The sequence below is a fragment of the Podarcis pityusensis genome, assembly GCF_964106645.2.
Source record: "Podarcis pityusensis genome assembly, chromosome: 6".
In the NCBI taxonomy this organism is placed as follows: Eukaryota; Metazoa; Chordata; class Lepidosauria; order Squamata; family Lacertidae; genus Podarcis; species Podarcis pityusensis.
This window is the reverse complement of record NC_138030.1, coordinates 22743706-22764500: the sequence shown is the minus strand read 5'-3', so window position 1 is coordinate 22764500 and position 20795 is coordinate 22743706. Positions and strand designations below refer to the sequence as shown.

Here is a 20795-nt window from a genome sequence, read left to right as displayed (position 1 = left end):
TGAGCTGGCACAAAGTTAACCGGGTCACAGCCTTCCCCACTGTGGTCAGATGTCTTGCAATTTTTATTTATTTATTTTAAACTACAGAATTCAGATGTACATATAAATCAGCGTGTGCAAATTTTATGCAATTTTATGTTTACTTCCATCCTCTCCTTTATTTGGTGATGAGCAAGTGGTCATTCTAGATCAGGGGCCAGAAACCTTTTTCAGCAGGGGGCTGGCCCACTGTCCCTCAGACCATGTGGTGGGCCGGACTATATTTTGGAAAAAAAAAATGAATGAGTTCCTATGCCCCTTAGGTTGCCTACCCCTGTTCTAGATGGATATATGGCCTGACCTAGCAAGGATCTGTTATTGTTGTTAATGATGCTAGATTCAATTGAATAATAGATCATTTTAAAAAACTCTTGAAGTATTTTTTTAAAAATCCCTTTGTAGTCTCAGGAATTTCCTAACTACTTGAGATTCAGAATCAGGTCACCAAACAAAATTCTTCAATTTTTTATTGGGAGGGGGAGGTTCCTGATATGATATATAGATTAAAAATGACTATTTTGGATTTTTGATGGTTGAACTGATGGGTGAAATGGTGTGCTTGAACACACTGGATTCAGCTAACGTTTCCCCGAAATATTTTCCAAGGCTTGGTAAAGGCACGATCCACACACAGGTGCCTGTCATTCACTAGACTAGCTCAACACTTGGGAATTTATTGAAGTCTACTTGGCGCAGGGAACAAAGCCGCTGTGTTGATAGACAGGGAATCCTGCTCTATCTGGGGATCATTGTAAGTTATGGGAGAAATGGGGGAAGTTTTTCTCTAAAGTGGAATATCTAAAAAAAATAAAAATCTTTCCAATTAATATAGCTTGCGGACCCTTTTTTTCTGGCTTGGAGATCAAAGTATGTGTGCTCAGGGGAGGAGGGAATGCGGAAGAAGATCGGAAGGCTATAGTTGCCTCTTCTCTTCAGCTCTGGCAGTAAACAGGGGCCAAGAAAGCTGCATTGTTCTGTGCTTTAGCTACAGGAGCTGCTTTGATTTCTCACAGCAGGAATTCTTGGCTTTGCATGAGTGAGGGCCCCCAAGTGCAGCTATGAAGGGAGTTTTTCTCTCCCCCCTCCCCATGGGTTTGAAGCACATTCTACTGACAAAGCTCTGCTTCAGACTAAAACGAAAGGGGAGTGGAGGATATAAAAGGGGGCTTTAATCATTGAATTGGAGACACCCTGTATCAAGGGGAGTGAATCTGAGCAGCACCAAAGAGTCGGAATAAGGCCAGTGTGCTGTCAGGTGACTTGATTGTCTTCCAGAGCTCATACACACAAGATGGCTCGCAAAAGATCAGTTACCCCCTTTAATGTGCTCAAACCATCTTTTTGTACCTCCATCAGGGCAGTTACAGACTGCTGTTCCTCCTCCTCTCCCTCTCTCCTCCACTGGAATTACCCAGTTCCCTATTAGCAAGGTATAATCCTAATAATCTGTTACCTATTTTGTGCCTGCTTTTCCTTCTACTTTTTTTTTTTTTAAGGAAACCTGTTAGGTTACTGTTTTCTTTTTCTTGCAACACAGTTTTCAGAAGTGTGACTTGCTTAAAACTGCTGTGGAGTTTCTTTCCTCTCTGAGAAAGCAAACTGTGTTGCTCCAGAAGGAAATCCCCCCAAATCCATAGTTGGGCAATACCTTTCTATGATAACTAACAAAAACAAGACAAAATAAGGAGCTAACTTTCTTCAGAACTTTCCATCAGGCTAGATGGGACACACATCGTCTTTAGGCTGGATGGAAGAAAGAAGCATACAATGGCTGTTCTGCCATTTCTGAAAATATAAAAACCCAGCAGTCCCCCAGATCTGTCTCAAATTTTTGTGACATTTTTGGCTGTCCTGATGCCTAACTGTGGATTGGTCCCACCTGCCTTCCTGCCCCTTGTTCTCTAGAAGTTAACTCTCTGAGTAAGTGTGGAAGGGATGCATCATGCCTCACATGCATGTAAGTTACACATGAATATTTGGCATTGAGTTACATGTTACCAACTAACTTGGGTACGTGAGTACCTCACCTCATTGCTGTGAATCTGCTGCAGGAGTGGAGGGAAGGAAGAAGAAGATCTTCTATGTTGGCACACTCAGATTTGGAACTTTGGGTTGCATCCAATTTTTCACTCTGTGAATGTTCCGTCAGCGCAAGGATTTCTGCTTCTGCAATGCAACGTTCTCCTCACCCTCCATGCACCCTAAATCTGTTCAGAAGGTTCCCCCTAACTTTCCGGAGTAGATTTGGCAGGAGGAAGGAAAAGCAGGGTATACATGAGCCCCAAGGCTTCTTGCGGTTAGTCCTTGTAACACCAAACTATGGTTTTAGCATTATGTGCAAACACCACCAGTCCAGAGAGGCTTGTTAGGTCCAAGCTCTACAGCCACCTAATCATAGTATAAAAGTCAGAGGCCATGTTACCGGAAAAATCCGAGGGCTCCCTTGGACAAAATCAAGACACCAACCAGAGCAAATTGGAAGCAAATCAGCAGCCTGTAGGCTTGGTCTTTATTGAAGAAAAGACTGTCGCGACAGGACTCCCACCGCCCACGAGGTGAAGCACAAAAGGTGAAGAACAAAAGAAGACCCCAACTTTTATTAGATCCTAATCCCCTAAATTACACCCCTAGAAATACATCATATTTACATCATGACTACATTAAGAACAGGAGGAGTCAGGGGAGGGGTCGCACAGGTAATCTGAGTATCCCGACACCTGGCGGGAGCCCCCTCCCTTCCTCCCCATGAGTCATTTTCAGAAAACAAAGGGAAAGGCGCAGTTTCATGCCCCCTGAGGGGAATCCGGTCACAGTCCCTTTGTCATAGTCCGTGTTGAATACACTAGTGTATGCAGTTCATTGTGTCTTTGATAGTCCTTCGTCTGAGCCCATCAAGATGACTATCAAGGTTGCTGTGTCAACTGGGGAAGGGCTGCAGAGTACGTGCCTGCTCGGTCAAGGGATTATGGCTGACTGGTATCAAACCACCCCCCTTTGACAGTCCTTGTGATATGAAGCAGAATAAAAGTGGTCCGGTGAAAATCTGATATATGGTTGATTTATGGTGAATTTATGAAGAATACTGTCATTGAAGTTCAAAGCACTTTCACCTTTCAGGAAACGGTTTGCAACATTTTGATTAAATCAGTCACGTTCAATTGAACTCGGAAACTTTGTATTAGGAGGCTGTCAAAGACAGAGAAGCAAGAGCCTGCTGCCTGCAGTACCAGCGTGGCCACCACAAGAGGCGCTGATTGGCTGAAACGGCAGCCGACTGACCCGGAGTTCAGGCGGCCGGTCTACTCATGATAAAGATAGGGCGAAGTGGAGCGTTGTAGGAAAATACACGAAAATAAAGGAGTTCTACGCGAAATTAGCGCTTCCTTATTTACGGAAGGCTATCGTTCGTTGGGGTGATGCCCCTCTAGAAGGGGCATCTCCCAGTTCGGGGAGGTGGGAGGTGTGTGTGGTGCTTGTGCATTACGATGTAATGAGGGGGGTGTGTCTCCGGCTACAGTTTCCCCCTTCGGAGATAAGATTGCGAAGGTGGACACCGCGCAATCCTTCTCTCCGCACAAGCTTAGTAAAAGTCTGACGTGCCATACCTAGGATCCGGGTTATGCAGGGCTCCTAGGGGTCCCATCTCGATGAAAGTCGAAGGGGTTCCCGCCGGGATCATCCTATGAGAGGCAGTGGCGCGGGAGTGGAGAGACGGAACGCAGTAGTCACACGTTTGACAGCAAAGTGGGAAGCAATGGATGGCACAGCAGAAGAAAGCGACGCAAATAGTTACAGTGATTAGAATCAGGAGGCCATTTCCCAGGAGCTGTGTTATCCATGTGGTGCCTGGTAGCCAACTCCAAAGTTGGGTATCGGATAGACCTTCATGTTGAATATCTCTAAGGTCGTCGGTCAGTTTGTGGATATTGTTGAGATGACCCGTAATGTTCAGGGACTGATCAGAGACGTATGTACAGCACTCGGTTCCCACTAGTGCACATACTCCTCCAGTCGAAGCTAGAATATAATCCAAAGCAAGGCGGTTCTGGATCGCCATCTGTATGACCTCAGTCAGCTCTGTTAAGATGGATTGGGTTGCCACATTGGATTCTTCCATAAAGGTTAATAAAATGTCCGTTAGTTTAAGGATGTCGACATGGTTGGAGCCTGCTCCGTAGGCGGGGAAAAGGGCCCGTCCATAGGTTTCCCCATTGGCTGACACATCAGAGAGTTCTGACAAGTCCTTTGCCCTCTTGTTGCGTCTCCTTCCAAGGGGAAGGTCTGGGGTGACCCTGATCCCAGGCAAGATAAGTCCAAGGTAGCAGGTGCCTCGGGAGTGGGGGCTAGCCCATACATAGCCGCGGTGGCCACACAGTGGTGTGCCCTGTCGCCACACAGTGATTCTACCGATTAGGGGAATATCAGTGATGTACTTACAGGTACTTTCTCCAATCATCCTGTCATTGCCGCTGAACTTCCGACAGAGGTCACCTTTCGTAGGTCCAGTTAGGTAAATGTACTGGTGAGTTAAATTTACAGCAGTCAGGTTCCAGGACTGTACGTCAGCAGAGAGATGTTGTTGTAAGGTGAGGGGTACTCCGAGGAATGGTATGCCACTGTGGAGGTGAGCAGGAGCGTTGGCACAGATCCAGCAGTCGTCAGTGGTAGTTTGCTTTGCGATTTCAGAGACCAGTTTCACGTAGGTGTTGGAATGCCAGGTGGATAATAGGTCGTCATTGGTTGGGGTTTGAGATATAGACAGTTCCCCCCTTTGTCGAGGTGCTGTGCCCGCGGGGTGGAGAGGGTCTTGTCGACGTAGGTAGGTGAGGTTTGTAGCTACACCCCCACATCTTTGAGGCCCGGAGGTATCCCACTGCGTTGGTGGTGTGGTGGAGTGATACCAGCCCTCAAGGTACGCTCTGCCATCCCAGGTGGAGGCAAGGCCGATGTCCCAGACGCAGCAGTACCTTCGGAGGCAAACTCCTTGGAGGGTGGTGGGGCGGGGTACGGTGTCCACTCTCTGGCAGTAAAATCCATGGATTATACGGTTGGTTGGGTGATTATGATCAGTGTAAACTGATTCCCCACCGCCATTGTCTAAACTTGTCCAGTTCAGCGATTGTTGGGGCACACCGTCGGAGAATAGTGTATAGGAACCATTTATACAGCGGGCCCGGTTCCAGGGACCATCTCTGCTGAGTATAAGTTTGCCGAGTGGCATGTAGTTTGGAGAACGGACAAACAGTTCCCAAGTCTGGTGTGTGCTTGGGGTAGGCAGTATGGAATGGCGGAGGAGGACACGGGTCTCTGGTACGCAAAAGTCAAAATCTCCAAGGCGGTCTAACATTCCTCTTTTTACCATGTCCACAATTCCGAAATCAAGGTATTGGTGCTCAATTTGTAATCCTGGGCATGAAACATGCGTGGTCATGGAAGTGAAAGTTGCGGTAAGAATGGGAAACATGAGTAGGACGGAGGAAGGAGGTATGATGCATCTGTTGGGAAGCATGGTGATCAGGAACAGGGCGGTGGTAGATTGCGAAAGGCAAACTGTCGGAAGGCGAAGCTGTCAAAGCTGAGCTGTCAAGAGGCGAGCTGTCAAAGCCGAGCTGTCAAAGGCGAGCTGTCAAAGCTGAGCTGTCAAAGCTGAGCTGTCAAACGCGAGGTGTCAAAGCCGAGCTGTCAAAGGTGAGCTGTCAAACGACGCGTTGTGATGTCTTACGGAGTCGGAGGCGGATCGGTGGGTGCTCCCGGTTGTCCGTTGTTGGGACGATTTTGGAGGTCCAATGGGTCGGCGCTGATGTTGAAGCAGGTCCGGTCTGTAGGGCTCGATACGTGCCCCGATCTGGTCCGGTCTGTAGGGCTCGATGCGTGCCCCGATCTGGTCCGATCTGTAGGGCTCGATGCGTGCCCCGATCTGGTCCGGTCTGTAGGGCTCGATGCGTGCCCCGATCTGGTCCGGTCTGTAGGGCTCGATGCGTGCCCCGATCTGGTCCGGTCTGTAGGGCTCGATGCGTGCCCCGATCTGGTCAGGTCTGTAGGGCTCGATGCGTGCCCCGATCTGGTCCGGTCTGTAGGGTCACCTCTATGTCGGCGTCGTCCTCTGCTGGTTGTGGAGGAGTGGAGTAGGGTGCATTGTCGCCGGCAGGATCAGGTGGAGAAGCAGGTTTGCAGCGGGTATGGTGCAGCCAGGCCGACTTCTCTGCTACTTTGACGGAGGTGGGGGTAGTGAGAAGTACCTGGTAGGGTCCTTCCCAGGTGGGTTGTAGGGGTACTTTCTGGTAAGTTTTTGCCAATATCCAGTCCCCTGGTTGGAACGGATGGATGTTCTCGTCGAGGGCGAAGTGGAGTGTTGTAGGAAAATACACGAAAATAAAGGAGTTCTACGCGAAATTAGCGCTTCCTTATTTACGGAAGGCTATCGTTCGTTGGGGTGATGCCCCTCTAGAAGGGGCATCTCCCAGTTCGGGGAGGTGGGAGGTGTGTGTGGTGCTTGTGCATTACGATGTAATGGGGGGGGTCTCCGGCTACAGTCATAATTTGAGGGCAGGTTGTTTGGTAATACAGGCAGCTGTCTTGCCACATTGGAAATAAAGGCCTCTTGTTTGGCAGACAGCCCAGAAAAGAAGGGTGGTAAAAACTTGCGTCACAAGACCAAAACTACATGACTAGAAAATGTAGAATGTAGGAAACTGGCAAATTGTACCCACGAAGCGTTTCAAAGAGAGGGAGCTTGTCCACTATCCAGTGAAAGTTCTTATTTTGCATTTATATAAATAAACCAAGTAGATTTGATACCTTGTGTCACCGGTGACTTTCAAAAATGCAGGTGTTCTGAAGGATTCTTCTTGCCTAAGTGCTTGTATGTGGTAGGGGATATTAATGTTCCTCAAATTTTTATTGCAGCTGCAGTTCACGTTTCCTTATTTTCTGGTTCCTACAAATTCCACTCTGCCCAGAGAATGCAAACATTTATAACTCTGTGTCGTGTCCATTTTAGGCGGTTGGGACTGAGCCTTTCTACCTTAAACCAAAATGTTTTCCCCAATACATAGTCCTTGTTTTCCAGCTTCAGAAATGTGTCAAGAAAAGGGGGGAAACGCTGCTTCACAAGCTTACATCCTGCCTGGTATGTAAGCTGGCACAGAATTTTCCGCATCATTGTCAGTCAAGAAGCAATTTCTTAAAATTTGCTTGATTCCTCTTCAACTGAAAAATGCAGCAATCCCAAGAGCAGGTTCAGACACAGATCAGCATGCTGCAGTTTCTTTTGACTTGTACCACTTCAAAGAGCAGGTAGAAAGCTCACGTCTTGAACCGCTCCCTTGTGCACAGGGGAAAACAAAACAACTCCCTGAACACAAAAAGTTGACCTCCTCCCTGATGTGCTGTCTTAAGCAAAATGTATGCTTTTGTGGTTCTTGATTCCAGGAAATATTTGTTCCTTGCACATGAATCTTCCATGTGGCTCAGTGCATGCCTTCTTTGTGTGCTTGGAAGCCCTGAGTCTATTGGTAAATGCTTCTTGTCATGTGCAAGGTGGTCTGAGAGACGCCAACCTGTGCATGATTCCCACAGCTCAGCTGATAGAAATATTGTCCGTTCCCCTAGCTTTTGGTCACTGATTCCTGAGCGCAGCAATGAATGCATCCCCCTTTTAAAAAATGTGCTCCTTGGGACTGCAATCCAGTTGGAGGACACAAGCTTTGATTGTAGAGGATATTGGGGTCAAACCCTGCCATCTTCAGTAAAAAAGAACATTCTGGCAAAACCTTTCTGCCTGAGACCTTGGAGAACACTTTCAGTCAGAGTAGGCAATGGCTGTGAAGCAAATTACTTTCCCCAAAGACAACTGAGAGCTGTGTGCAGCTATAGTTTCCAGCACCATTAACAAACTACATTTCCTGTAATTATTTTGGGGAACCAGTGGACTTTAAATGTACTGCGTGTATGCAGTGAATATCTGCGCTAGGTAGGCAATTAGTTTGACTTGGGAGCGCTTCCAGACAACTTGTCTATTATTCATCCTGATTTGTTTGTAGGCAATGTTGGCACTTTAATGAGCATTCCTTTTGCTTTGTTTGTGGGGAGGTTAGACGACAGTTGCATCAAAGCTAGTGTTCTCCCACACTATCCATTGCATTTCCCTGACACTTTCCTTATTACAAAAAAACAACTACACCACGATCTTTGGAAACGGTGGCTTTCTGCACAGGACCACCCTACCATCTACAATTGTGCAGCCTGAATTTGCTGGTGTTTGAATAGGTCTGCCATATGTATGGGATTTCCCAGACATATCTGGGATTTGTCCATTGGAAATAGCATCTGGGTAGAATTTCCGAAAATTGGTAAAAATGTCCGGGGAAACCCGGGTGTATGGCCACCCACGTTGGAAGTGTTGATTTTGGGGGGAAATTTCCTTAAAAATAGCTCAAGATTTCACAGAAAAAGCTCAACAACTTTGCCCACCTCACCTCAAAGCAAAGCTCAACAACTTTTATGTCCGGATTTTCACTTTGTGAAATATGCAAGCCTACGTTCGAATCCCGCTTGAAAAGAGTGACAGTCAGGAAAGGCCCTTGGTGTCAGGCAGCTTCACTGTGTTTCACTGATTTATCTGAATGGCACAAATGAAAGTTAATATATAAGCAGTTCCTCTGAAAGGAAGGGTTCTTCCCTTACTCCTTCCCTTCTGCCACCTGCCCCAACTCCTCACTTCCTCTGGTGTCGCATCTGGGCAGACTCAAAGCACTCCAGGCTATTGCCTCGTGTGCAACAGTTTCTGCAGGCAGAAAATGTGGTATCTGTTTTTTACTGTGGCTCAGAAGTGTGGGGACGGGTGTTCATGCCCACACAGTGGGGAACCAGGGAGTTGGAATGTGGAGCTTGACAGCCATTGTCACTGGCAGGTTATTTATTTTTTTAATGTAATTGGTTCTTCCCAAAACTTAAGCTGCTGCTCTGCGTAGGGGGTCAGGAATGGGTCAGTAGGGTGCTAAAGATAATTAAAGAGAAGCAGCTTTCTGTGGCACAAACCCTTAATGAAGGAAAAACACAAACTCCAAGCATATACATACGCACACAGCTGTTGATGACAGCATGGAATTGAAGAAGGAAGTAACATGTCTAGACAGTGCCGGATTAGAAAGCAGGTGAGGCTGGCGGCTGAGATGAGGATCAGGTATTTTTCGATCACTCAAGGTTATGTCACCAACATGGAGTTGACTTGTGGGTTAAAATAGGGAACGCTGAGTTTCCGAGGGCAGAGGTGGGGAAATTTGCTGCTTTTGGAAAGTCCCACTCTCCCAACAAAGCTGCTCCAGCTGCTTCTTCCCTGAGCTGTACCCATTGGGACCTCTGCCTGTGCGGAAACTCTTCCTGTCAGCTGGGATAGCTGAATCAAAACCTCCCAAGTTCAGAAGCGTCACACCTGACGCACTGCTGTTCAGTTTTCCAAGGCCATTTGGCTGGCTTCTGTGGGAGACATAGGGCTGACCAAAGGAGGTGTCTGAGGGTGCCATGGTGCTCACAGGGACTCCAGTTATAGAATGCCCAATATTGATATTTTCTAGAGGGGAGACCTGCTTCAGCTCTTCCTTCTTCTGCTCCTATTTTCATAGTCCTGTCCTGGCCGAGTTTTTTATTTTATTTTATATACACAGTGGTACCTCGGTTTACGAACTTAATCCGTTCCGGAAGTCCATTCTTAAACCAAAACCGTTCTTAAACTGAGATGTGCTTTCCCTAATGAGGCCTCCCACCGCTGATGCCCTTCCACCATTCGGTTTCCATCCTTGGACCGAGTTAAAGTTTGTAGACTGAGGTAAACTTCTGGTTTTGCGGAAGTTCGTAACCCGAATTGTTCGTAAACAGGGCTGTTCTTAAACCGAGGTGTGTGTGTGTGTGTGTGTGTGTGTGTGTGTGTGTTTACAGATATCTTTGCAAGGAATGTTTCCTGTCTTAGCAAGTAGCTCATGTCTTGCTCACCAAGAAAAAATAAAACCGGTAGTGACAGCAGGATTGTTTCTCTAATACCCCTGGATGACCATGGGTGGTTTCTACAGTAACATCCAAAACTCCTGTTTGCCATCTAATCGTAGAGACAGGCTTCAAGATGTTTGTTTTTTCAAGGCTTTCCTGGCCAGACTAAGTTGATTTGCTCTTTTCAAAGGCTGCCTGCTGTCTTTTTCTTAACTGGTTCAAGTAAAAAAGCCTTTTCCTTTGCTTTTTTTGTCTCTTTCCTCTCTGTGGTAAGGGAGTCAATGCTCTGATATTTGTTTTAAATCATCCATTCTTTCTCTCTGTAATCTTTGACCTGCAAGGTCTCACTTCAAATTGAGCTGCTGAGATTTGGACGGGGATGCAAATATGCTTGCGTGTGCTTGAACAAATGCCATCCATGATCTTAAACTTTCTGGCAGAGGTATATCATGGTGCTTGCTTCTATGGGATGACAAGGTTGGCTGTCTGTCTACAGGCAGAATTGAAAGAATGGCCTGCAAATATCACAAAATAGGCCCCAGTTAGGCACATTCACACATTAAAAGCACTATTATGGACTATGGATTGTATTCAATGCAGCACTAAGTCAGCTTCCTGTCAGTGCAAGGATTATCACTAGTGCAAAGGGACTGTCGCCCTCCTCCCCTTGTGTGTCCCCTAAATCTGTACTGGGGTTCCCTCCAGATTTGCAGAGGTCATGGGGCACACATGGGAGGAGGGGCACAGGCCGTTTTAGGGTAGTGTGACCTGTGCAGTCACACTGAGCGCTGCCACAAAAATGCTGTAGAACGGGGCATGAGAGGTGGGGGGCGGCCCTGAATTTTAGCTTTCACACATTTAAAAATGCATTTTGGGTTCCTTATTTTCGTGGGGCAGAGGATTATGTTATAAAATTCAAAGCACCATGAAGATAATTATGCTATGTTACGAGCCAGACTTCCTGACCACTGATTAATCTTCCTTGTAGACTTTATTTCCTTAAAGACTTTGTGCAAATAACTCATATTTTTGGTGTGGTCCCCCCCCCCCCATTTTGTATCTTCCTCCTTCCACCACTGTCTCCCATTGTGAAACACAGATGAAAGGCTAGCTTTATTTCCCTTCCTCCCTTCCATGGTGTGTGTGTGTGCTTAAAAAATAAAAATAAACTCATACTGTTAAAACTGCATTGATATCGATCTAGCCTTGAGATATTCGGGCGCAACAAGCATTCTCTTATGTGCGAGCAGCAGACGACAGTCAATCAAGAGCGTCTCCCAGACAGAACTGAATGAACACTTCACTGCAGCTGGGTGTCCTTGGGCTGCAGCCATTGATGTGGTCTGTCTGCATCAAGGGAGGTGCTAAGTGACTGGGCTGGCTTTTTGCTCCTCTCGCCAGCTCTCTTGGTTTGTATCCCACGGGAAGGCCAGGGCAGGAAATTGTGGTAAGATGTACAAATTGCGGGAAGGTGATCTTCCAGCCTTATTGCAGGCAATGCGCTAGCTGGCCTATACAAAGAGCTCAGTGAGACACAGGGGAAATGCTATTGGAACAATTTCCCAAATCAGGTTGGGAGATGGGGTCAAAAGTGGGAGGCAGCCCCTGCTAGAAATCCAATGTGAATCAAGAAGGATAAGAACATAAGAAGAGCTTTGCTGGATTACAATAAAGGCCCGTCCAGTCCAGCATTCTGTCTTCATGGTGGTCAACCAGATCCTCTGCCAAATGGCATTCAATCCATTCATGCCTTGGTTTAAGAAGGGGTACTCTCCCTTCTAGAATGCTCTTCCTCTTTTGAACTTTGTGCCCCCACTTCAGGTTGTGTGTAAAGGTCATATCTTGGTTGTCGAACGCCTTGCGATTTGGAACATTTTAGCTCTTGAACGCCGCAAACCCGGAAGTGAGCGTTCCCGTTTGCGAATGTTCTTTGGAACCTGAACATCCGACGCAGCTTCCGATTGAGTGTAGGAAGCTCCTGCAGTCAATTGGAAGCCGCACCTTGGTTTTCAAATGTTTTTGGAAGTCGAACGGACTTCAGGAATGGATTCTGTTCGAGAACCAAAGTACAACTGTGCCTCCAATGGGGATCTGCCTCTCAGTTTAGCAAATCACTGGTTTAATGAATCCTTTGAGTGCTTTAGCTTTTGTGCTGTTTTTCTGAAAGAGGTATGGGCTGAGTCTGCTTTGCATCTGTAGTGGACTCCAGTTCTGACTGCAGCTGCAGGTTACTTGGAGCAGAACATTTCCCTTTCAGCCCTGGCTTTTGACCAGTGCTCTGGGCAAGGAGAAACTACTCCTGCAGTTTCACTCACCCAGCGTACTTCATCATAACCACCTGTTTCATGTCAGAGCAAACAAGGAAAGCACCACCTTGGCTTTCCCCCACTACCTTCTTCTCTTTTTGGCAGCTGGACCTGCAGTCGTGTGAGAAAAGAGGAGATGAAACCAGCCATTTTCATAGACAGAACAGAAAAAGAAACCTGGGAGCAATTTCCTTGATTTGCCCATGAAAAGCAGCTCAGCTGGTTTGAGCATGGTGCTGATAATGGCAAGGTTGCAGATTTGATCCCAACACAGTTCCTACAGAACAGCCATCCTCAATCCTTCAGATGTTTTGGACTACAACTCCCATCATCTCAGGGAGATCTCATGGTGGCTGGGGTTGATGGGAGTAGTAGTCCAAAACATCTGGAAGGCACTAGGTTGGCGACAACTGTTGCAGTAATGATAAGCAGAATGTGAACAGACTTCTTGGATCCCTTCAAGGGGTCTAACTCCCTTGTACCCCCCCTTCTTTTCTTTCCATGTTGGTGCTCTGTTTGCTCATCCATTGGATCATCCAAATTAAGAGTGCTGAAGCTTTCAAAGACTTATCCTGGATCAAACCAGGATATTGTTAGGAGGGGGAGAAAGAGATATTGTCTGTGCTCTGATACTGTCTAAGCTGCATTTTACAGCTAACTGTCTTGTTTTTAATTGCTTTGGTAGAGGGTGGGTAGCAGACAGCAGTGAGAGACCAGTTGCAAAGGTCTGCCTTGTTATTTTGCCTTCAGAGAGAGAGAAAATGCATGTCTCAGCTTATGCAGAACATCCCCCACTGCTTAAAAACCGCCATGGGGAGGGGAAATAGTTAGCTCCTGGGCTTTCCAAGCACAAACTCTCTTTCTGTAAGCTGGTCAGCTGTGCTCAAAAAATTCAAATAAAGAGTTTACTGGGACATTTGTAATAAACCCTTGGCTATTCAGTATCAGAACAGGAGGGTGCAGAAGCAGGAAATCACTCTCTTTCCCATTAAAAATAAGGTGCTGCTGGGCTTACCGTGTTTTACAATCCCACCTCCTTGCTGCTAGTATTTTCTGGTGCTGATGAAATTGTAATAGAGATTTATACAATTATAAACCATGTAGAGTATGAAAAGATGGAAATCCATTTGTTCACACTGTTACTTAGAGTGGCATAATACTAGAACTTTATATGTTTATTTATTAATTTGAACAATATTTATCCTTTCCTCCAAGAGACAAGGTTCTTGTGATTATGGGTTAGATTGAGAGTTGGTGACTGGCCCAAGGTCACCCTAATGAGCTTCATGGCTGCATGAGGATTTGAATTGGGGTCTCCCCTGTCTTAGTCCAACATTCTAAGCAAGGGGTGGCCAATGTAGTACCCTCCATACTACATTGTTGGACTTTGCTGGCTAGAGTTGGGAGTTGGAGTCTCATGTCTTACTATTTTGGGGGTTAAATATCCATAAAAATTGTTCCACGTTCTAGATACTCACAATCAAACTATCTTGCCAGTGATATGATGAAAACAGGAGTTGACGTTGTATAACACAGCCCTCCCCCTGACACCGCAGGTAAAAAAAAAACCCCAGCTCCAAATATTTAAGACATGACCTTTATTCAAAAGTCAATTGCAATAGCACAAAAGGGGACAGGGAAGGCCTCATTTGTATGTACTGCAGCCCTTAGCGGAAACACTTAATTCAAATGCCTGTCTTTATGCAGTACAATTATTTCTAGGGAAATATTAGTCAAGTACAAATTATAACCCATCCTCTTAAAGTGCTGTCAGTCAAACACTGCTTCTTTTCCTAATCAAGCACACTTGTAAAATTGCAGGGAATCACTGGTGGAAGAACGATTGACATCGCAAACTAAAGCACTACTGCAGTGTATAATCATTGTGCAAGGTTACCAGTTTTAAACAAATGTCTGAGTGTAGTATTTCTTTTCCCCCACCAGGACACATCTAATGGGTATAATATACTAGCTATTTGCTCCCCACGGGAATATTCAGCTGTGTGTGTGTGTCCTGGGAACAATTTGTGCAAAGTGTAGCCCATCTCATTAGTGCCCTTTATTGGGATACTGTATCACTTCATAATTTGCGCCGTTGTTGTTTTTAATAGGAGGGTATTTCATTAAAAGGGTACTTGCTTCTCCTGCCAAAATCCAAACTTAATATCTGGCCTTGGTACAAACTCATTTTCCTCCACTTCCCCCAAATAAAGGTGTTATCTGTTCTGAAAAATTAGAAATGTAAAGAGCTTATAGACAGAGGCCTGAAGAAACTAAAAGTATTCCAGCTGCCTAATGTGATTTTTATAGCTAAATGTGGCAGTTTGGCAGGTATGTATATCAATTGTTAACAAGTGTGAATACAAATACTATGTAGTCACTATTCCCTGCCTTAGTATCGAGCGTCAGTTCTTCTATGCCAAGGGTGGGGCATAATTAGGCTCATCAGGCATCCATTTTTCGCCCATGAGGCTGTTTAGGCCAGGCCAGGCCACCCTGCCCTACACCTGACATCAGTTGTGGGTTAGGTAAAATTGTGGATTTGCTATTGGTGGTGCCTCCAAGGCTGTGTGCACAGCACCCCACAGTACTTTGCAAGTACTGACAATCAGCTGATCAGCAGTGCTCACAGAAAGTGGTGCACGGTGCTTTGAAGCCCCGACTGTCGGGGCTTCAAAGCACTGTACACTACACGGGGCCAAAATAGGTCACCTGACACCATTGTGAGGGGATTGATAGGTGACCAGCCCCAGCCGCCTGTCAAACTTGACCTGTGGGGAAAGACGGAATTGAGGATTCAGCCAGATGTAGTTCCCCACCTCTGTTTTAGGCACTCGGGAGACCAAACTCATTTATTCCCATGTGTTTTGGGATATGCAAATCCCACCAGCAGCACTCATTTCCCGACCTGTGTGTGCTGAACAGAGTTTTAAAATATTATCATTAGCAGCAAAATTTAAAACATAGGAATTAGGCTGAAAAGCCTTGTTTTGACTAAGTCCAGCTATAAAGTAAGCTGGCCTCCCTGTTCTTACCCTGCTTAAGAAAGAATCAGGCAACAACTTCTAAAGTAAGTTTAAAAGTAAGATTTACTAACTTTATAGTCATGCATTGGTTCGCAACAATGATATATTTAAGCAAATATAAGCAATGCTTATATTTAAGTTATAACCAGCTACAGGCATGTACCGTAAAGATGGAGCGAACAGAGGCATGTCTGCATCCAACGATGGTCAAAGGAAGAGAGAGAAAAGGAAGTACTATATGCTCCTTCCTTTCCAGGAGAGGAGGGGAAATGACACCACACAGAGCCCTCTCTACCAATTGTATTTCTATGGCCTGAGTACCTGCCTAGCAGCAATACAGCTCTGTGGTATTAACCCCTTCTCATGCTAACTAGCAAGAATATGCATTTGTTAGATTTGGTTCTAATCTCCCACAACAGGGACAGGAACAAAAAAGCTGGCGGTGTCTTGAGAGCATTCTGCAGAAGGAGGTAGAGCCACAATTCCTGTATAAGCATTGGTTCCTGCTTTCTTTACCTCAGGGACTGCCTATGGTAGCAACTGCAGAAGGTTGCTTGTTCTGCTCTGTGGCTGACTGGCTTCAACAAATTTCTCAAGATCTAGATACTCCATACAGGTATGAGAAATAGGTTTGCATAACCACCTTCAATTTACCTTCATTTCCCCCCCCCCCCTTCAAGGTAATGGGCTTGCAGCCCAGCCCCAGATAAGGCTTTCCCTTCTTTCTTCTCTTTATCCTCATGCTCTGTCTTTTTGCCGTTTTCCTTGACATGTTTGGACAGGCAGGAAGGTACTGTAATAAATGCTTTCCTTCTTCCCTGCTATTCTATCTAGGAAGAAAAAGGCTGCCAAAGCCTTCAGTCCAGTATGAAGCCTGACTTTAGGCCCAGGAAAGGGATGAAATTTTAAGCTGGGCAGTTGCCTAGCAACCCTTCTGCATTCTCTTTGCACTTCTAGGCCTATGGCCTTGCAAAATCAGTGTGCCAAACCAGCTTGACTGGTCCTGAGGGAAGGGTGACTTAAGAAGGAGGTTTGAGGGCAGATATTATTAGGTGGGCCAGCAGCCACCACTTTGAGGGGCACGGACTCCATTGAATATCCCTAGAAAGATAGTGGGAAGAGACAAACTTGGTACCATTTGTACTGTGAAGACAAGGTCTGTGCCATGGTATGAAACTTTCTGCTTGAACAATACTTGTGGGTGTTCAAAGCACATCGTAAACTTGTAGTAAAATTACAATAGCCCTGTAAGTTAGGCAGATATTGTTGCAGGTGGGGGACTGAGGCTGAGAAGTGGTAAATTCATGATGGAGACGAGATTCAAACCAGAGTTGTTGTGATGTATAGGTCTTTTTAGGCACTATGCTTTATAGATTCCAAAGAAGATGCAATTTTTCTAACTCTAACCTCTCATCTCTTCTTATTAAAGGTTTGTGGGGTTAAAAAAAACCCTCTGTTGACTTCAGGTGGCTGATACAGTCAAGACGATGATTAATGTTAGTTACCGTACTTTTCACTCCATAAGACGCACCTAGTTTTTAGAGGAGGAAAACAAGAAAAAAAATATTCTGAACGAAACTGTGGATGTATGATTTTTGTGGTTCATGCTGTGGCTACAGACATGTGATTTGACTGTGAATTTGGGGTAGCCCAATGCAAAAATCCTGAGAATCCATGTGGATCCATGCTTTGTAACCACGTTTTTGCACTATTGCGGCCCCACGAAACAGTGGATGCGTTATTTTTTTGGTGCAGGCTATAGTCATGGACATGCTGTGTGATCTGATGGTGAATTTGGGGTGACCCAATGCAAAAATCCTGAGGATCCATGGGCTTTTACCTCCCCCCTCCCAGGCAGCCTCCTTTATTGCTAGCGTCCCTTATCTCGCTCCCGATCGCCTGAGGATTTGTTTCAACACACACTTCCCTCTTTCTAAACAAAAAAGCATGATCTGCTTTTCGCCCTGGGCAATTTGGCTCCAGGGACCACGCATTCGCTCCATAAGATTCACAGACATTTCCCCTTACTATTTAGGTAGAAAAAAGTGCATCTTATGGAGTGAAAAATACGGTACTTTTTGAAATGTCAGATTAGTGTTAATCAAACAATTATAACTTTCCAGACACGGCAAGACGAAAAAGGTTTCAAACATACAGTCCGTTTTAAAATAAAAACAGGATTAGCAGATGCCATCTAGCAAATGGTAAGGTATGTAACTAATAAAAGCATGTGCTGTGATCCTGTTGTTCTTTAGTTGGTGGCCAGCCAGATGATTTTAGAAATCCCACAAGAGGGCATGAAGACAACAGATCTCCCCTATTCCTTACTCTTGCTATGAGGCTGGGTAAGGGGGTTTGATAGGTTTGACGAGTGGGATGGGGCCTCCTCAGTTTAAGAAGCACACACTCTGATTCCCAGGTGCAGGTAGATACGTACAAGGAAGAACCCATTAAATGCAGCAAAAGCACTTTAAGAATGTTGCCCTGGCTAGTATCCATATTTTATAACTGTGTATTTTGTCTGTCTGTCTGTCTGTCTGGATACCCTCTGGGCTCTGGATAAACATAGGATTCTTTCCTCATCAAATGCTCTGCAGTATAAGCTTGGTTGATAGCCTTGGGCTGCCAGCAGCCACCACCTCTTTTTTCTTGCCCCGTTGACTTGGTGAAGTGGAGCAGAGAATTGTCCCTTCTTCACACATGACAGATCAGAAAGGCAATCTGCTGCCTCCACCCATTTTCAACGATCTACAAAAGAAGGCTCACAAGGAGCCTGTGTTGTGCTTTTATGCCAGATTTAGTCCTATGCTGATTTCCTTTAAGGGTGCCTCCAGACTGTCCTTGTTTTGCAGGAGGGATTTAGGTTTGTTGCAATTAAAGTGAATTACTGCGCTCTATCACCCTGGTGCAACAAATCCACTTTTAAAAAGCCACAGAGAAATGCATTGAAAAGTGTGGGATCAACAAATGATTAATGGGAAACCATCCCAAAAGCAAATCACGATAAATGCTCATTGTCCTACAACTGCGCCACAAATAAATCAGAACAAATGCTCGAAGACTGGATATAATCTAACCTCTGTGTAAGCTTTGTGCAAGCAAATCAGGTTGAATGTTCAATAAATAGCTTGCTTTAAAGTGGAATGTGTCAGACAGCTGTTTTAAAACTGATATAAATTGCAGATTTAGGCCAATTTGGGAACAATTTGGGGATGGGAGTGGCTTTCAAGACTATTTATTTGATAAATTGAGAGCAATAATAGTGCAATATTTTATAGTGTGACATCCCAAAGTATTTCCTCCATATAGTTCTGCTCATGTGTGGACACGATGTTTCTCCAGTAAAAATTGCTTCTATCACTCCCAGATATTTTTGACTAAAACATTTCCTGCCTTTCCATTCTGAATGGGACCTGTATGGCTGCTAAGAAACATTTAAAATAAAACAGGAGAATAATTTTTATTGCTGTCATGAACGTTGAATGAAACAAGGTTGTGTGAGTGTCATGGGGATCTTACTGGATGATAGCAGTGATAACACTCCTGATGAGTGGCAGAAGTCTTTCCCCCATAATTATTTTGTGCACTTTTAAAAAAATCTTATTTCACCATGTTTTAATGGATGACATCTAAAATTAATCATACTCTGAGTAGGCTCATTGGAATCAGTGAATTTAGGGACCTTAAGATACAGTGAGTTGCATTGCTCCCCCACAGCTTCTTGGCATTAAGAAAAAGATGTACCCAATCGTAATCCCACTACTTTCAACATGCTATTAATGGAACGTGGTTTAGATGCAAGCCTTGCTTTTTAATGTTTGCTTTTATTGTGTGTGTGTTTTTAGTGAATAGTTTAGATTGCCTTTTGCAAACGGCTTAGAGATATTTCGTTTCAGTAAGCACTATATAAATTGATTAAATAAATAAGTACATTTACTAGGGAGTAATCCCCCATAAAAGGGACGTGGGTGGCACTCTGGGTTAAACCACAGAGCCTAGGACTTGCCAATCAGAAGGTCAGCGGTTCGAATCCCCGCAACAGGGTGAGCTCCCGTTGCTCGGTCCCAGCTCCTGCCAACCTAGCAGTTCGAAAGCACGTCAAAGTGCAAGTAGATAAATAGGTACCACTCCGGCGGGAAGGGAAACGGTGTTTCCATGTGCTGCTCTGGTTCACCAGAAGCGGCTTAGTCATGCTGGTCACATGATCTGGAAGCTGTACGCCGGCTCCCTCGGCCAATAAAGCGAGATGAGCGCCGAAACCCCAGAGTCGGCCACGACTGGACCTAATGGTCAGGGGTCCCTTTACCTTTACCTTAATCCCCCATGGGACAAGTGGGGCTTGCTTTCAACACACAGTGGTGCACACTTGCTTGGAAGTAAGCCCCATTGAAATAACTCTGACTTAATTTCAACCTCACACACTCAGGGTGATGCTGTAAGTCATGTAGTCAGATGTTGTTTGTTTTTTGGCTAACATTCCATGTTTTTCTCTTTTTGTAGATTCCAGGAGAGCTGCGCTGATTGATTTGTCTGCCACCCTGTCCGCCACAGAAAGCTCTGTCAGGTGACAGCATATGTAAGTAATTTCTCTCTCTAAATTCATACTGCCAATTCAGAAATATGGAGACCCTCCTCTAAAAAAAGATGATAATGGTGGCTTTTAAAAAGCAGCCTTGCGTTGCTTACACACTAAATGACATGCATTTTGGAGCACCAAACACAGGCCTTTTTTTTCCAGCCGGAACTCAGTTCCGGCGCCTCTCAGGTGGGCACCATTGCCGTTCTAAGAGAACAAGGGAGGCGTTCATGGCGGCAGGTGCCAAAAGCAATGCAACACAGGCAACTGCCTAAAGTTAATAGGCAGAGAGTTCGAGAAAGTAAATGGTGCCGCCACATTGAAGGATTGATTCCTTGCAAGTGTAGAATGAACATTATGTGGCACCCAGGTGTGCACCTGATGAGGCAGTTGCAGCAACAGAGAGGCCCCGACCTCAGCTTATGTATCTTGCCCACCTGAGCTGCATGCAAGCAGGCAAAGAATCTGTCTGCGTCAAACCTGCTCCTGCTCCTCCCTCTTCAGTCCCCTCTTGGTCCTGGGAGTCTGTGGAGCAGGAGAGGTGGGAGCAGGAGGAGGAGATGTGGAAGCCATTGACTCCACACCAGCCTGACCTCTCTGTCCCCCTTCCTCCGGTAACTCTCCTTCACTGTCCAGTCCTGCAGCTTCTCCTTCCTCTGACTCCGGGCTGTTTCAGGCTTCTCCTCATCGCTGGCTCCCTTCTTCTAAGTCAGTCTCCAACCCCCCTTCTCCTGGTGCCCGTTCAGAAGTATCCAGCAACTACTCCTCAGGATTCAATACTTTAAAAGTTGTTGAAAACTTGATAGGGAGTGAAGGGCCTTGCATTTTAGGGCCAGGAAACATTTCTTTCTCACACCTGCGTGA

At 45.5% G+C, this 20795-nt stretch overlaps 1 protein-coding gene across 2 annotated transcripts in view; it reads left to right on the top strand.

The window, feature by feature from the left end:
• The window catches only part of SRC (SRC proto-oncogene, non-receptor tyrosine kinase), a 99666-nt gene that overhangs the window by 36649 nt on the left and 42222 nt on the right, over positions 1-20795 (top strand). For both annotated transcript variants that reach the window (XM_081009256.1, XM_081009255.1), the window contains exon 2: positions 19856-19931. The gene's annotated coding sequence lies outside the window, so the exon portion shown is untranslated. The remainder of the gene's footprint in view (positions 1-19855; positions 19932-20795) is intronic.